This window comes from Callospermophilus lateralis, unplaced genomic scaffold (assembly GCF_048772815.1).
Source record: "Callospermophilus lateralis isolate mCalLat2 unplaced genomic scaffold, mCalLat2.hap1 Scaffold_43, whole genome shotgun sequence".
Taxonomy (NCBI): domain Eukaryota; kingdom Metazoa; phylum Chordata; class Mammalia; order Rodentia; family Sciuridae; genus Callospermophilus; species Callospermophilus lateralis.
In genome coordinates this window covers 16,377,930-16,396,709 of record NW_027514380.1, presented here as the reverse complement: position 1 = coordinate 16,396,709, position 18,780 = coordinate 16,377,930, and the positions used below count along the sequence as shown (strand labels likewise).

The 18,780-nt window shown below is 40.6% G+C and overlaps 1 pseudogene; it reads right to left on the bottom strand.

The window, feature by feature from the left end:
- Nucleotides 1-16,228: 16,228 nt before the first annotated feature.
- On the bottom strand, nucleotides 16,229-18,435 carry LOC143386162 (elongin-A pseudogene; annotated as a pseudogene).
- Nucleotides 18,436-18,780: the final 345 nt, after the last annotated feature.

Below are 18,780 nucleotides of genomic sequence, written 5' to 3'. Positions count from 1 at the left end.
TGGATGCACACATGGGATCGTTCTTTAGATCCATCAGGTGCTGAGAATGTAATTCACAGCCACACACAAGGCCAAGAGGCTAATTCAGCCACATCCATTTTCAAAGCAATTAAGCAAAGAGCCACATGTGATGCCCATTCATTTCCATTTGAAAACTCTTCTTCAGGCTACACAAAGGGGTGGCCTGAGGCAAAGACTTTCCTGACATTCAGTGCAACAGAACAATAGGTAAGCAAAAGGCCCAAAGCAGGGTTTCTCCACTGAGACGTTCCTGTTCACACTGATATCTGAGTTTTCTGAAATGCTGGCCATTCTCTTCAGCTATCCAGTACATGGCCATGTCACAGAGCTTGGAGTGGTACAAATCTTGGCCACAAAACCATGAGCCTATTCTGGAGAGTGGCCAGAATTCAGGAAGAAAACAGGAACTTAGGAAGATAGAAGGTGTTGTCTCTTGATAAGACAAGCTGCAGTCCATTCATAAATTGGACAGGATGAATTATGGGAAGATTTATACTAGACTGGACACATCCATTAATTCATTCTCTTTTCTAATGTCTACAACAACGGACACAGTGGGATACACAGACATAGAAACACTCGTCTGGTCAAACGACTTACTAGAAACAATCCATTCCAAACAAAACAAACCAACTTTCCTACCTATTCTCAGAACATGGCTTGTCCTCTCTCACATCTGGTTTCCTTGGCCAACTCTGTGAAGTTGTCAGGAAAAAGGGGTGAGCCACTACCTGCTTTTTCTGGAAAGGTCCCTCTTCAGAGCTCTCCTGGCTTTTGGCCATCCTGACATCAGTATGTACCAAGAAAGACTGACTCTGTCTTTGGTAAATTCAAACAAGTGAGCCCACTGGTACTGGGACTGGGACTGGGACTGGCTCTGGGTGCCTAGATACCTGCATCACAAAATACACAGAGTTCCATCACCAACGAAATGAGGTGAGGTCACTTCCTTCAAAAAATTAATGAGGTCACCGCCTAGGGTCTCATGAAAAGGAAGCTGCCCCTATTTCCTGTGAAACTTTCACAATTTAGAATGGTATAGAAACCAAAGGCACCTGGGAACAGCTCTCCACACAGTCCTGGTTTGATACATCTTCCCTACATTAAGAAGAGATAGGCTGATTCAGACACATCCTTTCATCCTGATTGAGTTGTTTGCAAATGAAGATGACTTTTGCTGTCTCAGGTCCTTCATCGCAGTCTACGTCTTCTCCAGGGATAATTTCTGTATGGATTTTGAGGTACTCAGCAGGTGGAAGATCTCCTAATTTCCTGTATTGTAATACTAACTTTGTCCCTGCTCTTCTGTAAAGTGAGATTGAGTGAAAAGTGTATGGTTAGTGTTAATAGCATGTTCGATTTGGGTTATCAATCACACACCAGAGTTCAAGCCCATTTGGACTTAGTCATCTCTTCCAACTGCCACACAAATTACCACAATTAAAATCAAAACACTCCCAAATGGCCCTCATCTTCTTTCATATAGACACTCCTCATAACCTCTGGCTGCAGTTTTCCATGAGGGGCACAGCCCAAGACAGTGCCCAAAATAAGCTCCCTTGCCAATCATTTGCCTAAAGTCAGGGTGGCCTGGCCACCCTTCCTGTGAACCAGGAGTGATCAAATAGTCCTGCCGTTAATACTGTTCCACTTCTCCACTTTGAGCCCTTCTTACTGTGGGGTTTAGATTCTTCTTTTTAAAATTTTTTTTGGAATTTTAATTAGAAAGTAAAAAAAAATTGTGTTGCAGAATATTAAATTTCTAATGGAAAAGTCTTCATCTTGTTTGTGAAAGAAACCTTGATGCCTTGACGATCTGATTTTCTGGAGACACTCAAAATTTTCTGTTACATACTACATGGATGAATGGCTAGAGCACATATTTTTTTAAAACTGAAAGGCAGATAACAGCAAGTAAGATAACAAATAAAAACAATTTTATTAAAAAGTAAAGTTGTAAAATGACTCAATTTTTGAAAATTTAATTCCTTTTTTTTTCTTTTTTTTGGTTGTTCAAAACATTATAAAGCTCATGATATATCATCTTTCATACATTTGACTCAATTGGATTATGAACTCCCATTTTTACCCCAAATAGAAATCGCAGAATCTCATCAGTTCCACAGGCACGTTTTTACATAAGAGCATATTAGTGATTGTTATATTCTGCTACCTTTCCTATCCCCTATTATCCACCCTCCTCTCCCCTCCCATCTTCCCTCTCTACCTCATCTGCTGTTGTTCAATTCTCTCCCTTGTTTACCCCCTTTCCCCTCACAAGCTCTTATATGTAATTTTGTGTAACATTGAGTGTCTCCTACCATTTCCATAGGCTTTCCCTTCTCTCTCCCTTTCTCTCCCCCCACCCACCTCTGTTTACTGTTAATATTTTACTCATGCTCTTCCTCCCTTTTCTGTTCTTATTTGCTCTCTTTATATGAAAGAAAACATTTGGCATTTGTTTTATAAGGATTGGCTGGCTTTGCTTAGCACAATTTGTTCTAATGCCATCCATTTCCCTGCAAATTCTATGATTTTTCATTTTTCAGTGCTGCGTAATACTTCTTTGTGTATAGATGCCACATTTTTTTTTATCCATTCGTCTATTGAAGGGCATTTTGGTTGGTTCCACAGTATAGCTATTGTGAATTGTGCCGCTATGATCATTGATTTGGCAGTATCCCTATAGTGCGCTCTTTTAAGATCCTCAGGGAATTGTCCGAGAAGTGCGATAGCTGGGTCAAATGGTGGATCCATTCCCAGCTTTTTCAGGAATCTTCATACTGCTTGACAAATTGGCCTCACCAATTTGCATTCCCACCAGCAGTGTACAATGTACCCTTTTCCCCACATCCTCGCCAACACTTATTGTTGTTTGACTTCATAATGGCTGCCAATCTTACCGAAGTGAGATGGTATCTTAGGGTGGTTTTGACTTGCATTTCTCTGACTACTAGAGATGGTGAGCATTTATTCATGTACTTGTTGATTGATTATATGTCCTCCTCTGTGAAGTGTCTCTTCAGGTCCTTGGCCAATTGGTTGATTCGGTTATTTGATATCTTATGGTTTGATTTTTTGAGTCCTTTATATATTCTGGATATTAGGGCTCTATCTGAAGTGTGAGGGGTAAAAATTTGTTCCCAGGATGTAGGCTCCGCTGTATACCCATCGGGTCCAGGGCTTTTTTTGGTTGGTGGTCTTTTGACGGTTTCTTCTATTTCTTTCTTTGTTATTGGTCTATTTAAATTGTGTGTGTCTTCCTCACTCAATCTGGGCTGATCATATGACTTAAGAAATTTATCAATATCTTCATTATCTTCAATTTTATTGGAATATAGGGTTACAAAATACTTTCAAATTATCTTCTGTATTTCTGTAGTGTGTGTTGTGATATTGCCTTTTTTATCCCATATGTTAGTCATTTGAGTTCTCTCTCTTCTTCTCTTCTTTTTCATGGCTAATGGCCTGTTGATCTTATTTATTTATTCAAAGAACCAACTTTTATTTTTTTTCAATTTTTTCAATGTTTTTTTTTTTGTTTCAATTTTGTTGATTTTCCTCTAATGTTAATTATTTCTTGTCTTCTACTATATTTGCTGTTGTTTTGCTCTTCCTTTTCTAGGTTTTTGAGGTGTTGTGTGAGTTCATTTATTTGTTTTTTTTTTCTATTGTTGAGGATAGAATTCCAAGAAATGAATTTCCCACTTAAAACTCCTTTCATTGTGTCCCATAGAATCCAGTATGTTGTTTCTCTATTGTCATTTGTCTCTAAGAATTTTTTGTCTCCTCCTTTATGTCTTTTGTAACCCATTGATTATTCAGTAACATACTGTTCATTTTCTATGTTATGTAGAATTTTTCCTTCTTTCTTTGATCATTGATTTTCAGTTTCATTCCCTTATGATCAGATATGGTGCATGGTATTATCTCCATACCTTTATATTTATTAAGAGTTTCCCTATGGCATAACATATGCTCTATATTTGAGTAGGATCAATGTGCTGTGGGAAGAACTTTTATCCACTTGATGATGGTTGATATATTCTATATATGTTCGTTAAGTCTAGGTTATTGATTGTGCTATTGAGTTATATAGTTTCTATATTCAGCTTTTGTCAAGAGGATCTGTCTAATGGCGAGAGCTGTGTGTTGAAGCCACCCAAAATTATTGTTTTATAGTCTATTTGACTCTTGAACTTGAGGAGAGTTTGTTTTATGAACTTTGCAGCACCATTGTTTGGTGCATACAAATTGATAATTGTTATGTCTTATTGGTGAATGGTACATTTTAACAGTATATAGTGTCTTCTTTATCACTTTTGATTACCTTAGGTTTGAAGTTGATTTTATTTGATATGAGTATGGCAACTCCTGCTTGCTTCCAAGGGCCAACGATGGCTGCCAAGTCTTTCAGAATAAAATCATGTGATATCCTGGATGAGATTCCCATTGCTCTGTGGAAAGGCACCTTGGGCCTAGATTTCAGTTTCAAAGGGCGACTCTCATGCGTGGCCTCCTAAAAACCATCACAATTCACGGTAATACTTCTATGAGGTCAGTTCCAGAACTCAGGCTCTAAGGGGGATCACACCAGGGTTCAAGCCCAGGTGGACCCTGTCATCTCTTCCAACCCCCACACAAATGACCACAATTAAAAGCAAAACACTCCCACATGGCCCTCATCTCCTTCCATATAGACACTCATCATAACTTCTGGATGGAGGTTTCCAAAAGGGTCGCAACCAATGACAGTGTCCAAAATAAGCTCCCTGGCCTCTCACTTGCCTAAAGTCAGGGTAGTCTGGACACCCTTCCTGTGAACAAGGAGTGATAAAATAGGCCTGCCTTTAATACTGTTCTGCTTCTGTAATTGAGGCCTACTGAAATTTAGGTATAGATATTTTATGCGATTTGGAGTCATGAGAAAACCCAAGCACATCTGCAGAGCATTGAAGAACTCATTTGACCCAAAGGATCGCTATTCTCACTTGATGGAGGTCAGGAACCTAACAGAGGAAGGCAAAAGTCTTCATCCACAATGACTGCTATTTTTGCCATTTTGGTTTTGGATTCACACATGGCATCTTTCTTTAGATCCATCAGGTGCTGAGAATGTAAGCCACAGCATCACACAGGGCCAAGAGGCAGATTCAGACACATCCCTTTCCAAAGCAATTAAGCAAAGAGCCTCAGGTGATGCCCATTTATTTCCATTTGAAAACTGTTTACTTCAGGCTTCACAAAGGGATGGCCTCAGGCAAAGGCCTTCCTGACATTCAGGGCAACAGAAGAATAGGTAAGCAAAAGACCCAAAGTAGGGATTCTCCACTGAGACTTTCTTGGTCACACTGGTATCAGAGTTTTCTGAGATACTCGCCATTCCCATCAGCTAACCAGTACATGGCCATATCACAGAGCTTGGAGGTGGTACTGATCTTGGACACAAAACCATGGGCGTATTCTGGAGAGTGGCCAGAATTTAGGAAGAAAACAGGAACTTAGGAAGATGGCAGGTGTTGCCCATCCATAAGGAAAGCTGCAGTCCATTCATAAGTTGCACAGAATGAATACTGGGAAGCTATCTAGTAGACAGAACACATCCATTGATGCATTCTCTTTTCTAATGTCTACAACCATGGATACAGTGGGATATAAAGATACAGAAACACTCGCCTTGTCAAATGACTTACTAGAAACATTCCACTCCAAAACAAACAAACCACTTTTCCTACCTATTCTCAGAACTTGAGACAAAACCACAAACTCACACTCACACCCACAAAGGCACCGCCTTCCCCCAAGTATGTCTGTGACTATCCGGAGTGTCCTCTGACTGGTGGGCCATACTATGTTACTCCGAAACGGCGTGTCCTATCTCAGATCTGGTCTCTTTGGCCAAATCTGTGAAGTTGTCAGGAACCCGTGGTAAGCAATTACCTGCTATCTCTGAAAAGAACAGTCTTCAGAGTTTCCAGGCATTTGGCCCTCCTCACATCAGTAGGTACCAAGAAAGACTGACTCTGTCTTGTTAAATCCAAACAAGTGAGCCCTGGGACTTGGACTGGGACTGACTCTGGGTGCCTTGCTTCCTGGATCCCAAGATCACAGAGTTCCATCACCAAAAATGTAAGGTGAGGTCACTTCCTTCAAGAACTGAATGAAGTCACTGCCTTAGAAACAACTTTTTTTTAACAGTTGCTTCCAAGGGTCCCATGAGATGGAGGCTGCCCGTACTTGCTGTGACTCATTTATAAGTTAGAATGGTGTATCAACCATTGGCACCCAGGAAGAGCTCTCCACACAGGCCTGGTTTGGTCCATCTTTATTACATTAAGAAGAGAGAGGTTGATTCAGACCCAACCCTTCATCCTGAGTAGGATGTTTGCCATGGAAGATGACTTTTGCTCTCTCAGGCCATTCATAGCTGCCTACATCTTCTCCAGGGATCATTTCTGCATGGTCCATTTAGGTTCTCAGCAGGTGGAAGATCCCCTAAATTCCTGCATTGTAAGACCAACTCTGTCCCTGCTCTTCTGTAAAATTAGATTGAAGGAAAATTTAACAATTAGGGTTAATAACATGTTCGATTTGGGTTAGGAATCATTCTGTGGAATAAATAATGGTATTAGGAACCTGTGAAATTTATAAGAATATATAGGTGAAATACAAGTATGAAAAGAGAAATCTATGTAAGTTTTGAAGCCCAGAAGGGCATTGGGCCCTTGATTGTATACTTAGCTTTGAATTATGTCCAGCACAGTTGTCTCAGAAAAAATCGATAGACAATGGCATAGGACCTTGTACCTTGGATGATTGAATGTGGAAGAGAACATCCAGTCAAAAAGGGATAGTTGGTAAAATTAGGAAAATAGTGGGTAGGTTTAGAAAAAAGAGTGAATACAGGATTTGGACCGAAAGTTCTTTAGCAATAGGGTTTTGGGTAGAGAGTGAATGTAAATGTCAGCACATGTGAATAGTCAGTCACAATGATGAACTGGGGAAAATATGTAGGAAAGCAATATTTGAAGATGTATAAATTAATTGGAGGTAAAAATAGGTGTACCCTGTGTCTATGAATATAGAGATAATGTATTAATAGACCATACTGTGAATAAGTAATATAACTGGTTCCAAATTTAAATAATGGATTGAATTGATATCTGAAAATATACAGGAAACCTCATATTGATATACAATCATTCATTCCAATCAGTTATACATCTAATGGTGATATAAGGTTTATGGTTTATCATGAAGAGTCTGTGAGTTTTGCTTCAAAAGTGATTATGGATATCGAAAATAATGTATTTGGAGAGATGTCTCATTAAAAGACCAGTCAAGAAACCTGGAGGAATACATGTGTTCTGAAGAATGATGTGATTGAAAGTGAAACAAATGACCATAAATTTGTGAACTTGTGGATGAAATATATATCCTACGATGTGCAAAAACTGAAGAAATAATAATATACCAGGATTGAATTTAAAAGAACATCAAAATACACATCATGTCCCATAGGAATCTACTTGCATTGATGTTAACCTGGATCAGTTACTGCAGAATTATTAGGCTCTGTATGCACCATTCAATGAAGTTACTTGTCAGTACAAAGAAACAAATATGTATTTCAGGTGGATGAATATTTTCGAGAATAATCTTGTGAAAAGTTGATTATATTTTCTCATACATGAACATTAATGAATGTAGACACATATATTTCATATTTTGAAAAATACGGAGAGTGTATGTGTGTGTGTGTGTGTGTGTGTGTGTGTATATATATATATATATATATATATATATATATATATATATATATATATATATAAAACTCACACGGACATTAAAAAGCAGCAATATATATGCCAATTGAAATTCATAATGAGATATATAACATCTACTGATGCAAAAATATATACTTTACTGAACATGGATTTATGTATAATGTTTTAAAAGGAAGCTCACCCATAGGTTGAATTTTTAGTTCCAACAGCGTTTATGAGGGGTGATCTCTTCTCACAATTTATATCTGCCGAGTCAGCCACCTCACAAAAATATATGTGTGATACCAGGCAGGATTCTATATGTGCATATAAAAATACATGTGCTGAGTAGGCTACAGAGAAAGGGAGACAGGAATTCACATATTTGTTAACTTTAAAAACTCATGCAGAACTATTTCAATTAACAATTGACTAGATTTATAACACCTACCTTTATTATGCAAAAGGCAAGTTCAAAAATACACCATGCCTCCTCTGACCTGCTTGTATTTCTAATATGTTTGCGTTATTTTTCTCCATCATATTAGGATTAGTAGTCAGAGTGTAGTAGGGTATGCGTTAGTGTCAGGGATTCAGTATTTCGAATGGAAAAAAAGGAAAAAGAATCCAATGTCTATCAAATATGTGCTACCCAAAAAATTATCCCACTCTCATTCAGAACAATGCCTTGAAATTTCCCTCACCCCAAGTAAGACATAATTAGAGGAGAAGAGTTAGAAACTGTGAATATATATATGGAAAGGGAAATTCTCAGGAGTTCACAGACTTGGAGGTGATAGTTTCCAAAAGTAAGGGACAGGAGAATGCACCAACATTTCTTCTATCCCACATAGCTTGCCCCCGTTTCCATAGCAACCTGATTCTTAACATTGCCCTGAAACCTCTCCATATAGCAAGATGCCTTTACAAATAAGGGTATGCTGGCCTCACCATGTCAGTCACAAGCCATTTGGAAGCAAATGGCAAATCCAAATAACCACATCAGAGATGTGTTATCACAAACCTAAACACCACTGCTCTAGGCACACTTTTCTGCAGGGTCCAACTTACTGGCATCTCTGTTCTACATCATTTTCATGAAACCCAGTCAATCAAGGCACTCTCTGGTATACTCATGATCAACAACAGGACATCTAAAGATTCTCCAGTTCTACCTGGTAATGGGAATTTCAGAAATTTCTTGGTATTTATGTAGCCATTTTACAAGGATGAAATTGGAGGCACTGTGGGTTTCAATTCATTCAGGAACTATTAAATGATGAGGAGGGATATTTCAATGAAAGCTGTGGAGAACTCACAGAGGCAAGTCTTTTCAAAGAGGGACCCAAAGTCACAGGAAGCCATGCCGATTGAGGTCTACAATGTAAGGTCCATCTGTGTTTTGACTCTCAACTATGGCTGCCAAGTCTTTCAGAATAGAAACATGTGATACCCTGGCTGAGATTCCCAGGGCTCTGTGGAAAGCCACTCTGGGCCTTGATATCAATTTCCAAGTGTGACTCTCATGCATGGCCTCCAAAAATCCCAACACAATTTATGGCAATACTTCTCTGAGGTCTGTTCCAGAAATCAATCTCTAAGGGAAATCACACCAGAGTTCAAGCCCAGGTGGACACAGACATCTCTTCCAATCCCCACGGAAATGACCAGAATTAAATTCAAAACAGTCCCACATGGCCCTCATCTTCTTCGATATAGACAGTCATCATATCCTTTGCTGAGGTTTCCATGAGGGCGAAGTCCACGACCGTGTCCAAAATAAGCACCCTTGCTACTCATTTGCCTAAAATCAGAGTGGGATGGACATCCTTTCAGTGAACCACTAGTGAAAAAATAGGCGTTCCATTAATACTGCTCTGCTTCTCCAGTATCAGGCCTACTGACTGTCAGGTATAGATTCTTTATTTGATTTGGAGTAATGAGAAAACCCCAGCACATCTGCAGGGTTTTGAAGAACTCATTTGACGCAAAGGATGCCTATTCTTACTTGATGGAGGTCAGCAACCTAAGAGATAAAGGCAAAGACTTTATTCACAATGACTGATTTTTTCGATATTTGGTTTTGGATGCACACATGGAATCTTTCTTTAGATCTATCAGGTGCTGAGAATCTAAGCCACAGCCTCACACAGGGCCAAAATGCTGATTCAGACACATCCCTTTCCAAAGCAATTAAGCAAAGAGCCACAGGTGATGCCCATTCATTTCCATTTTAAAACTGTTTTCTTCAGGCTTCAAAAAAGTGTGGCCTAAGGCAAAGACCTTCCTTACATTCAGGGTAACAGAACCATAGGTAAGCAAATCGCCCAATGCAGTGTTTCTCCAATGAGACTTTACTGTTCACACTGATATCTGAGTTTTCTGAGATGCTCGCCATTCCCTTCAGCTATCAAGGATATGGCCATGTCACAGAGCCTGGAGGTGGTACATATCTTGGACACATAATAAAAAGCGTATTCGGGAGAATGGCCAGAATTCAGGAAGAAAACTGGAACTTTGGAAGGTAGTAGGTGTCGCCCATTAATAAGGCAAGCCACAGTGCATTCCTAAATTGGGCAGGTTGAATGATGGGAAGCTTTCTACTAGACAGGACACATCTATTGATGCATTCTCTTTTCTAATGTCTACAACCACAGACACAGTTGGATACACAGACTTAGAAACACTCGCCTTGTCAAATGACTTACTGGAAACAGTCCCTTCCAAAACAAACAAACCTCCTTTTCTCCCTTTTCTCAGAAAATGAGAGAACATCACAAACTCATACACACACCCACAAAGGCACCCCCTTCCCCCAGTAGGTCTATGACTATTTGGAGTGTCCTCTGACTGGTGGTCCATACTATATTCCCAAGAAATGGCCTGTCCTGTCTCAGATCTGGTCTCCTTGGCCAACTCTGTGAAGTTGTCAGGAGCCAGTGGTGAAGCAGTACCTTCTATCTCAGGTAAGGCCGCTCTTCAGAGCTCTCCTGGCTTTTGGCCATCCTCACATCAGTAGGTACCAAGAAAGACTGACTCTCTCCTTGGAAAATCCAAAAAAGTGAGCCCACTGGGACTGGGACTTGGACTGGCTCTTGGTGCCTGGCTCCCTGGATCCCAACTTCAGAGAGATCCATCAGCAAGTAAGTGAGATAGATCAGTTCTTTCATGAACTGAATGAGGTCACTTCCTTGGCAATCACTTTGTCCTAACATTTGCTTCCAAGAGAACCATGAGTTAGAGGTTGCCCCTACTTCCTGTGACAAATTAACAAGTTACAATGGTATATCAAACATAGGCACCCGATAACAGCTCTCCACACAGGTGCTTTGGTCCATCTTCTCTACATTAAGAATAGAGAGGCTGATTCAGACTCATCCCTCATCCTGACCAGGTTGTTTGTGAAGGAAGAAGACTTTTGCTCTCTCAGGTCCTCCACAGCTGCCTACATCTTCTCAAGGGATTATTTCTGCATAGTCCTTTGAGGTTCTCAGCACGTGGAAAGTCCCCTACATTCCTGTATTGTAAGACCAACTCTGTCCCTGCTCTTCTGTAAAGTTAGATTGAGAGAACAGTGTATGGTTATGGTTAACAACATGTGCGATTTAGTTTAGGAATCATTCTGATATATGAATAATGGTATTGGAACCCGCAATATTTACAAGAGTACATAGGTGAAATATAATTATGAACACAGAAACCTAGGTAAGTTCTGAAGCCCAGAAAAACATTGGACCCTTGATTGGGATACTTAGGTATGAATTATATTCTGCAGTGTTGTCTCTGATAAATCGATATACAGTGGTATAGGACCTTGTACCTTGGATGATTGATTGTCGAAAAGAACATCCAGTCAAAAAGCGATAGTTGCTAGGATTAAGAAAATAGTCGGTAGGTTAAAAAGAAGGGGGGGTATAGGATTTGGACCAAAAGTTCTTTAGCAATTGATTTCGGTTAGAGAATGAATGTCAATGTCATCACATGTGAAGGGTCATCCCCAATGATTAACTGGGGAAAATAGGTAGGAAAGCAGATATCAATAGCGATATCAGGAAATCAGGCTATATATAAAGTTTGTGATAGAATTAGACAATTTCAACAGGGTTGAGGTTGAATATATAATATTAGGAAGAATGAAATATGTAGTCACCAATAGGATTGACATATGAGAACATTAGGCAAACTGGACATGGATGTTTTAATAATCCATGTTCACTTTCCATTAAGGCTTTGGTACAATCAGAAGCGTGACCTTTGCATTTTGTGTCCAGAATACTACTGTGATAAAATGCATATGTAGATTAGGTGACATGAGTATTTCTTCCAGCATTTCTGGGAGCAATATTTTGAAGACGTATAAATTAGTGTTGGGGGTGTACCCTGTGTCTATTAATTTACAGATATTGCATGAATAGAACATCTTCTGAACAAATAATATATCAGGCTCCACTTTAAATGATAGATTGATTTGATATCTGAAAATATAGAAGAAATCTTATATTGATATACAATCATTCATTCCAACCAGTTATACATCTAATGATAATATTATAGTTATGGTTTATCATGACGAGTCTGTGAGTTTTGCCTCAAAAGTGATTATTGAAATCGAAAATAATGTGTTTGGAAGAAGTCTCACAAAAAAATAGTAAGGAAACATGGAGGAATACATGTGTTCTTAAGCAGGAAGTGATTGAAAATGAAAAAAAAAGTCTATAAATTTGTGAACTTGTGGATGAAATATATATCCTATGATGTGCAATACCTGAAGATATAGTAATGTACCAGTGTTGAATGAAAATGAACGTCAAAATACACATCATGTCCCATAGGAATCTGCGTGCATTGATGTTAAACTGGTCAGTTACTGGAGAAATATTAGGATTTCTAAGCACCTAGTCCTGAAGTTAGTTTCAAGTACTAGGAAACAATTATGTATTTCAGGTGAATGAATGTTTCTGAGAATAATGTTGTGAAATGTTGATTATAAATCCACATACATGACATAAATAAAATTAGGGAGTGTATATAAGACACATATATTTCATATTTTGAAAAATCTGCAGAGTGTGTACATATATATATATATATATATATATATATATATTTTCACACACACACAGAGAGAGAGACATTTAAAATAGCAATATATGCCAATTGAAATTCACCGTGAAATATATATCATACACAGATACAAAAATATTAATTTTACTGAACATGGATTTATGTATAATGTTTTTCAACTAGGAAGCTCACCCATAGGTTGAATTTTTAGTTCCAACAGCGTTTAGGAGAAGTGAACTCTTCTCACAATTTGTACCTGCCAAGTCAGCCACCTCACATGAATGTACGTGTAGTACCAGGTAGGATTCTCTATGTGCATATAAAAATATATGTGCTGAGTGGGCTACAGAGAAAGGGAGATAGGAATTCACATATTTGTTATCTTTAAAATCACATGGAGAACTATTTCAACAAAAAATTGTCTAGATTTATAACTCCTACCCTATATAATGCAAAAGGCAAGTCCAACTATGCACCTTGCCTCCTCTGAACTTCTTGTATTTCTATTCTGTTTGGGTTATTTTTCTGCATCATATTAGAATTAGTAGTCAGAGTCTAGTAGGGTATGGGTTAGTGTCAGGGATTCAGTATTTTGAATGGAAAATTGGAAAGTGAATCCAATGTGTATGCAAATATGTCCTACACAAAAGTATTCCCACTCTCATCCGGAACAATTCTTTGACTTTACCTTCGCCCCATGTAGAATACAATCAGAAGAGAAGAGATAGAAAATCTGTGAATACATATCTGGAATGAAAAATGCTCAGGAGTTCACAACCTTGGAGGTGGTAGAGGAGTTTCCAAAAGTAAGTGACTGGGAAAACACTCCACAAACATGGAACTCTGTTGGCCTAAAGACTTCTTGAGAAACTTCCTCTGAAGTTGGACACTTAAAATATATGTTGTTGTCCGGAGATTTAGCTTCATTTCTAGTGAGACCATCAAAGCTGGGTCTGCATCTATGTGACCTGGATTACATCGTTTATTATTTTCCATTGAACATGAGGCAGCAGTGGTGATTTCTCTCTTTGTAGGTAAACTGTTGCCACTGGAAGATAAGTCTCCCCGAGTGGACTGTGAAGCCATTTGGTCATCCTCCACTTTTCGTGGAGTTTCTTGCTGCTGCACTGGAAGTTTCGTATTTGCTTCACGAAATCCAAGGAGTTCAACTGGGATATAGTGCTGGAGGGAGTTCTGTCACCTGTGTTGGGTCAGGAACTGCAGAAGAATGTTCCAACCAGGGTTCTGTCCCACATAGCTTGCCCCCTTGACCATAGCAACCTGATTCTTAAAATTGCCCTGAAATCTCTCCATATAACAAGATGCCTTTACATATAAGGGTCTGCTGGCTGCACAATGTCAGCCACAAGGCATTTGGAAGTCAATGGCAGATCCACATGGCCCCACCAAAGATGTTTTATCACACACCTGCACACCACAGCTCTAGGCCCACTACTCAGCAGGCTCTAACTTACTGGCATCTCATTATACACCATTTTCATGAAATCCAGTCAATTATGGCACTGTCTGGTACACTCCTGATCAGAAACAGGACATCCAAAGAACCAAAGGTTCTCCAGTGCCACCTGGTAATGGGAATTTCAAAAATTCAATGGTGTTTATCTAGCCATTTTTGAAGAATGAAGTTGGAGTCCCTGTGAATTTCAATTCATTCAGGAACCATTTAATGGTGAGGAAGCTTATTTCAATGAAAGCTCTGGAGAACTCTCACAGGCAAGGCTTCCCAAGGAGTGGCCAAAACGTCACAGGAAGCCAGGCCCATTGAGGTCTACAATGTGAGGTCCATGTGTGTTTTGACTCTCAACTATGGCTGCCAAGTCTTTCAGAAAAAATCATTTGATATCCTGGCTGAGATTCCTAGGGCTCCGTGAAATGTCACCCTGGACCTAGATCTCAGTTTCCATGGGCGATTCTCATGAGTGGCCTCCTAAAATCCCAACACAATTCATGGCAATACTTCTCTAAGGTCAGTTCCAGAACTCAGTCTCTAAGGGGAATCACATCTGAGTCCCATCCCAGGTGGACCCAGTCATCTCTTTCAAAAGCCACACAAATTACCGCAATTAAAACCAAAACACTCCCACATGGCCCTCATCTTCTTCCATATAGACACACATCATAACCACTGGCTGGTGGTTTTCCTGAGGAGAGCAGCCCAAGCAAGTGTCCAAAATAAGCTCCGTTGCCCCTCATTAGCCTAAAGTCGGGGTGGCCTTGACACCCTTCCTGTGAATCAGGAGTGATAAAATAGGCCTGCCATTAATACTGCTCTGCTTCTCCAATTTGAGGCATACTGACTGTCAGGTATAGAGTATTTATGTGATTTGGAGTCAGGACAAAACCCAAGCTCCTCTGCAGTGGTTTCAAGAACTCATTTGACCCAAAGAATCCCTATTCTCACTTGATGGAGTTCAGGAACCTTACAAAGGAAGGCGAGAGTTCATCCACAATGACTGATCTTTTTGCCATTTATGTTTTGGATGCACACATGGCATCTTTTTTAGATCCATCAGGTACTGAGAATGTAAGCCACAGCCTCACACAGGGCCAATAGTCTGATGCAGACACACACCTTTCCAAAGCAATTTAGCAAAGAGCCGCAGGTGATGCCCATTCATTTTCCATTTGAAAACTGATTTCTTCAGCCTTCACACAGTGGTTGCCTGAGGCAAGACCATACTGACATTCAGGGCAACAGAACAATAAGTAAGCAAAAGGTCCAAAACAGGGTTTCTCCACTGAGACTTTCCTGGTGACACTGATATCTGAGTTTTCTGAAATGCTCGCCATTCCTTTCAGCTATCCAGTACATGGCCATATCACAGAGCTTGGAGGTGGTTCATATCTTGGACACATAAACATGCACCTATTTAGAGATTGACAAGAATTCAGGAAGAAAACAGGAACTTCAGAAGATCGTAGGTGTTGCCCATCCTTAAGGCAACCCGCAGTCCATTCATAAATTGCGCAGGTTGAATGCTGGGAAGCTTTTTACAAGACAGGACACATCTAATGATTCATTCTCTTTTCTTTCTTTTTTTTTACAATCTGGGGGCAATATTTATTAATTAAAACTATGTCTAATAGTTTACAAAGATGCTAATTAACAACAAAAGTATAATTGACCTTAAAATCCTCAGTGAGACTGAGGCTTCACATCGTCTTCAGAATTCTGAAGTGTGCTCCAGGCAGGGCACAGGTAGGTGTGCAGGGAAGCACCTGCGAACATGCAGGATTCCAAGGCCAAGAGGCTCCACAAAGTAAGCCTCTGGGCTCCCCTGGAAGTCCCACTCTCTATCCCCCATTGTCCCTGTAATCTTACCCCCCAAATTCCATCTCCAAAGTAAGTGCTTGGTTTATCGTCGAGAGAATCTGTTCTTGAAAGCTTTAATTGTCTTGGCCATCATTGGTGCAATTTTCTTCACAGCTGGTTTCCTAGGATCATAGGAGATGGTACTACTGACCACTGGCACCAAGTGGGCACTGCTGGTGCTGGGGCCATCATAGGCTGGCCGCTCAGAGCTGGGGTTCAAGCTGTTGCTGCTGGCAGGAATGTGGCTGCTTCCTGTGCTATATGGGGCTGGCTTAATCTTTACTTTCTCATGGACAGCTGCTCCTTTTGTTCCAAACTTCTCTTGCCTCCAGCGGACATCTCTAGGTGGCTTGGCCACAGAGTTGACAAAGGTCATCTTTGCTCGCCCACCCTTGGGCTTATTGGCATTTGCACATTGGATGTTCTTTGTTAGCACTCGTAGCTGCTGCTCTCGGGCATTCTGAAGCCGCAGGTACATCTCCCGCCAGGACTCATACTCTTCTGGTCTCTCTTCTTTAAAGTCTCGGTGACAATGAACTTTCCATAATTGATCTGTGTCTTCAATTAATATGTGATTGTATTCCTCTATGTGATATAGCTGATCAGGTGTACACCTCTCAAAAACAGGTTCAAGAATAGAAAACGGTACTCTTCCCACTTCAAAGATGGAATCAATGTTGTTTTTAAGTACAAGGATGCACTGCTAGTACAAGGTCATCATTTTGGGGAGATAGGCACACTTGGAACCGGAATACACCTGCATCTTGGAATTCATTCTGTGTCCAGTGAATCCAGCTTCTTCTTCTTCCTGGGGTGAATAGAATGCTTTTCTCTTTGGCTGGAAGGAGGGCATCACTTCAAGGGAAGAAAGTGGACGGTAATTGCTCTGGATGGTGGGTAAGGGGAGGTCTGGCAATACTGGCAGTGCATCAGTAGGGACCTTTCTCAGCCTGGTTAAGTTGGCTGCAGCCAGCTGCAGCTTCTCTGACCTGCTCTCATTCACCCAAGGGGATGAACTGAGTTTAAGTTTTTACTAGTGCTTTTGGAATCACTTTTTTAAAGTCCTTTGTCTCCAAGTGCCATTCCTGGAGTTTTCACAATCTTCTTCTTTTTCTTCTGGGGCTGGTCATAGCTGAGGTATGATTCAAATGACATGGTGGGCTGCTCGAATTCATCCTCCACGTCTGCCTCCTCTGCCTTAGGCAGTGAGCCCAGTGACTTTCTATCCAAATTAGAAGTCTTCACTTTCCCTTCTTCAGCCTTTATATTGTTAGAAACATTCTCTTTTGTTCTAAGCAACAGGTCTCCAGCCCCTCTTCCTATGTCTGTGCTGTCAACGCGTTGCTTGCTTATGTCCGATTTAGTTTTTGCAGCATCCTTGTGCTTTGGCTTTTTAAGGTGCCTGTCTGAAGCAACCTCTGAGGGTAAAAACTTTCTTTTGAGGCTGCTGCCTTCTCTTTCTTGGCAGCACTAGAAGGTGGTCTCTCCTTGGCACTATCCCCTTGGAGTGGCCTTCGGGTCTCCTCTTTTGAGAGGGACTTCTGTGGCTTCTCTCTGCCCAAAACAGAGGCCTTATAATTACCCTTTGCATCAATAGGGCGTTTTTTTCTTGTGGCAAGATCTGTGTTCCTTGTTTTGGTTCAAGATTCCCTTTCCCTGGGGTTCTCCCAGGTGATGTTCTTGACTAACTCCCAGTCTGACCTGAAAGGCATTACTATGGCCTTTTCCAGGTTTCTGGTGTGAAACAATGGACTCATGGTCCTTCTCTGGTGACCTCTGATGGTCTGTGTACATCTGATGAGGACTCACACAGAATGGAGGGGACTGGACATGGCCATAGTCAGAAGATTCGGGGTCTGATGAGTATGTAGGTGACACCCTGTGACACCTCTTCCTCTCATCTCTCCTCTCATGACTGTGAGACACTTTATGAGGTTGTTCACATTCTGAGAGTTTTCTGTGTTTCTTCTGTCTGTGCTTGGGACTATAGGATCGGCTGCCTGACGCCTTGCTGTTTTCTTGGTAGTACCCTTCCATCTCCTCCTCCCTCTGAACCGCATCCTGAGGGTGCTTTCGGGAATTGCTTTTCTCAAAGTCCTGTTCATCAGCCTCATTGTTTCACAAGGATATCTACTGTAATATCAAGGTGGAGAGTTTCTTCAAATATTTCAATAGCATCTTGGGGTCTGGGTTTGTAGCCAGGCGTGCCTGCAGCTTCTCCACAACTTGGAGCGCCAACTCTGCCACCATCGCTGTCACTGGCATGGCCTCCTCATTATCTTTTCTAATGTCAACAACAACGGACACAGTGGGATACACAGACATAGAAACACTCTCCTTTTCAAATGACTTACTAGAAACAGTCCACTCCAAAACAAACAAACTGCCTTTCCTACCTGTTCTCAGAACATGGGACAAAACCACAAACTCTCACCCACACCAACAAAGGCACCTCCTTCACCCAATTAGGTCTGTGACTATCTGGTGTGTCCTCTGACTAGTGGGCCATACTATTTTACCCCAAAATGGACTGTCCTGTTTCAGAAATGGTATCCTTGGCCAACTCTTGAAGTTGTCAGAAGCCAGCAGTGAGTC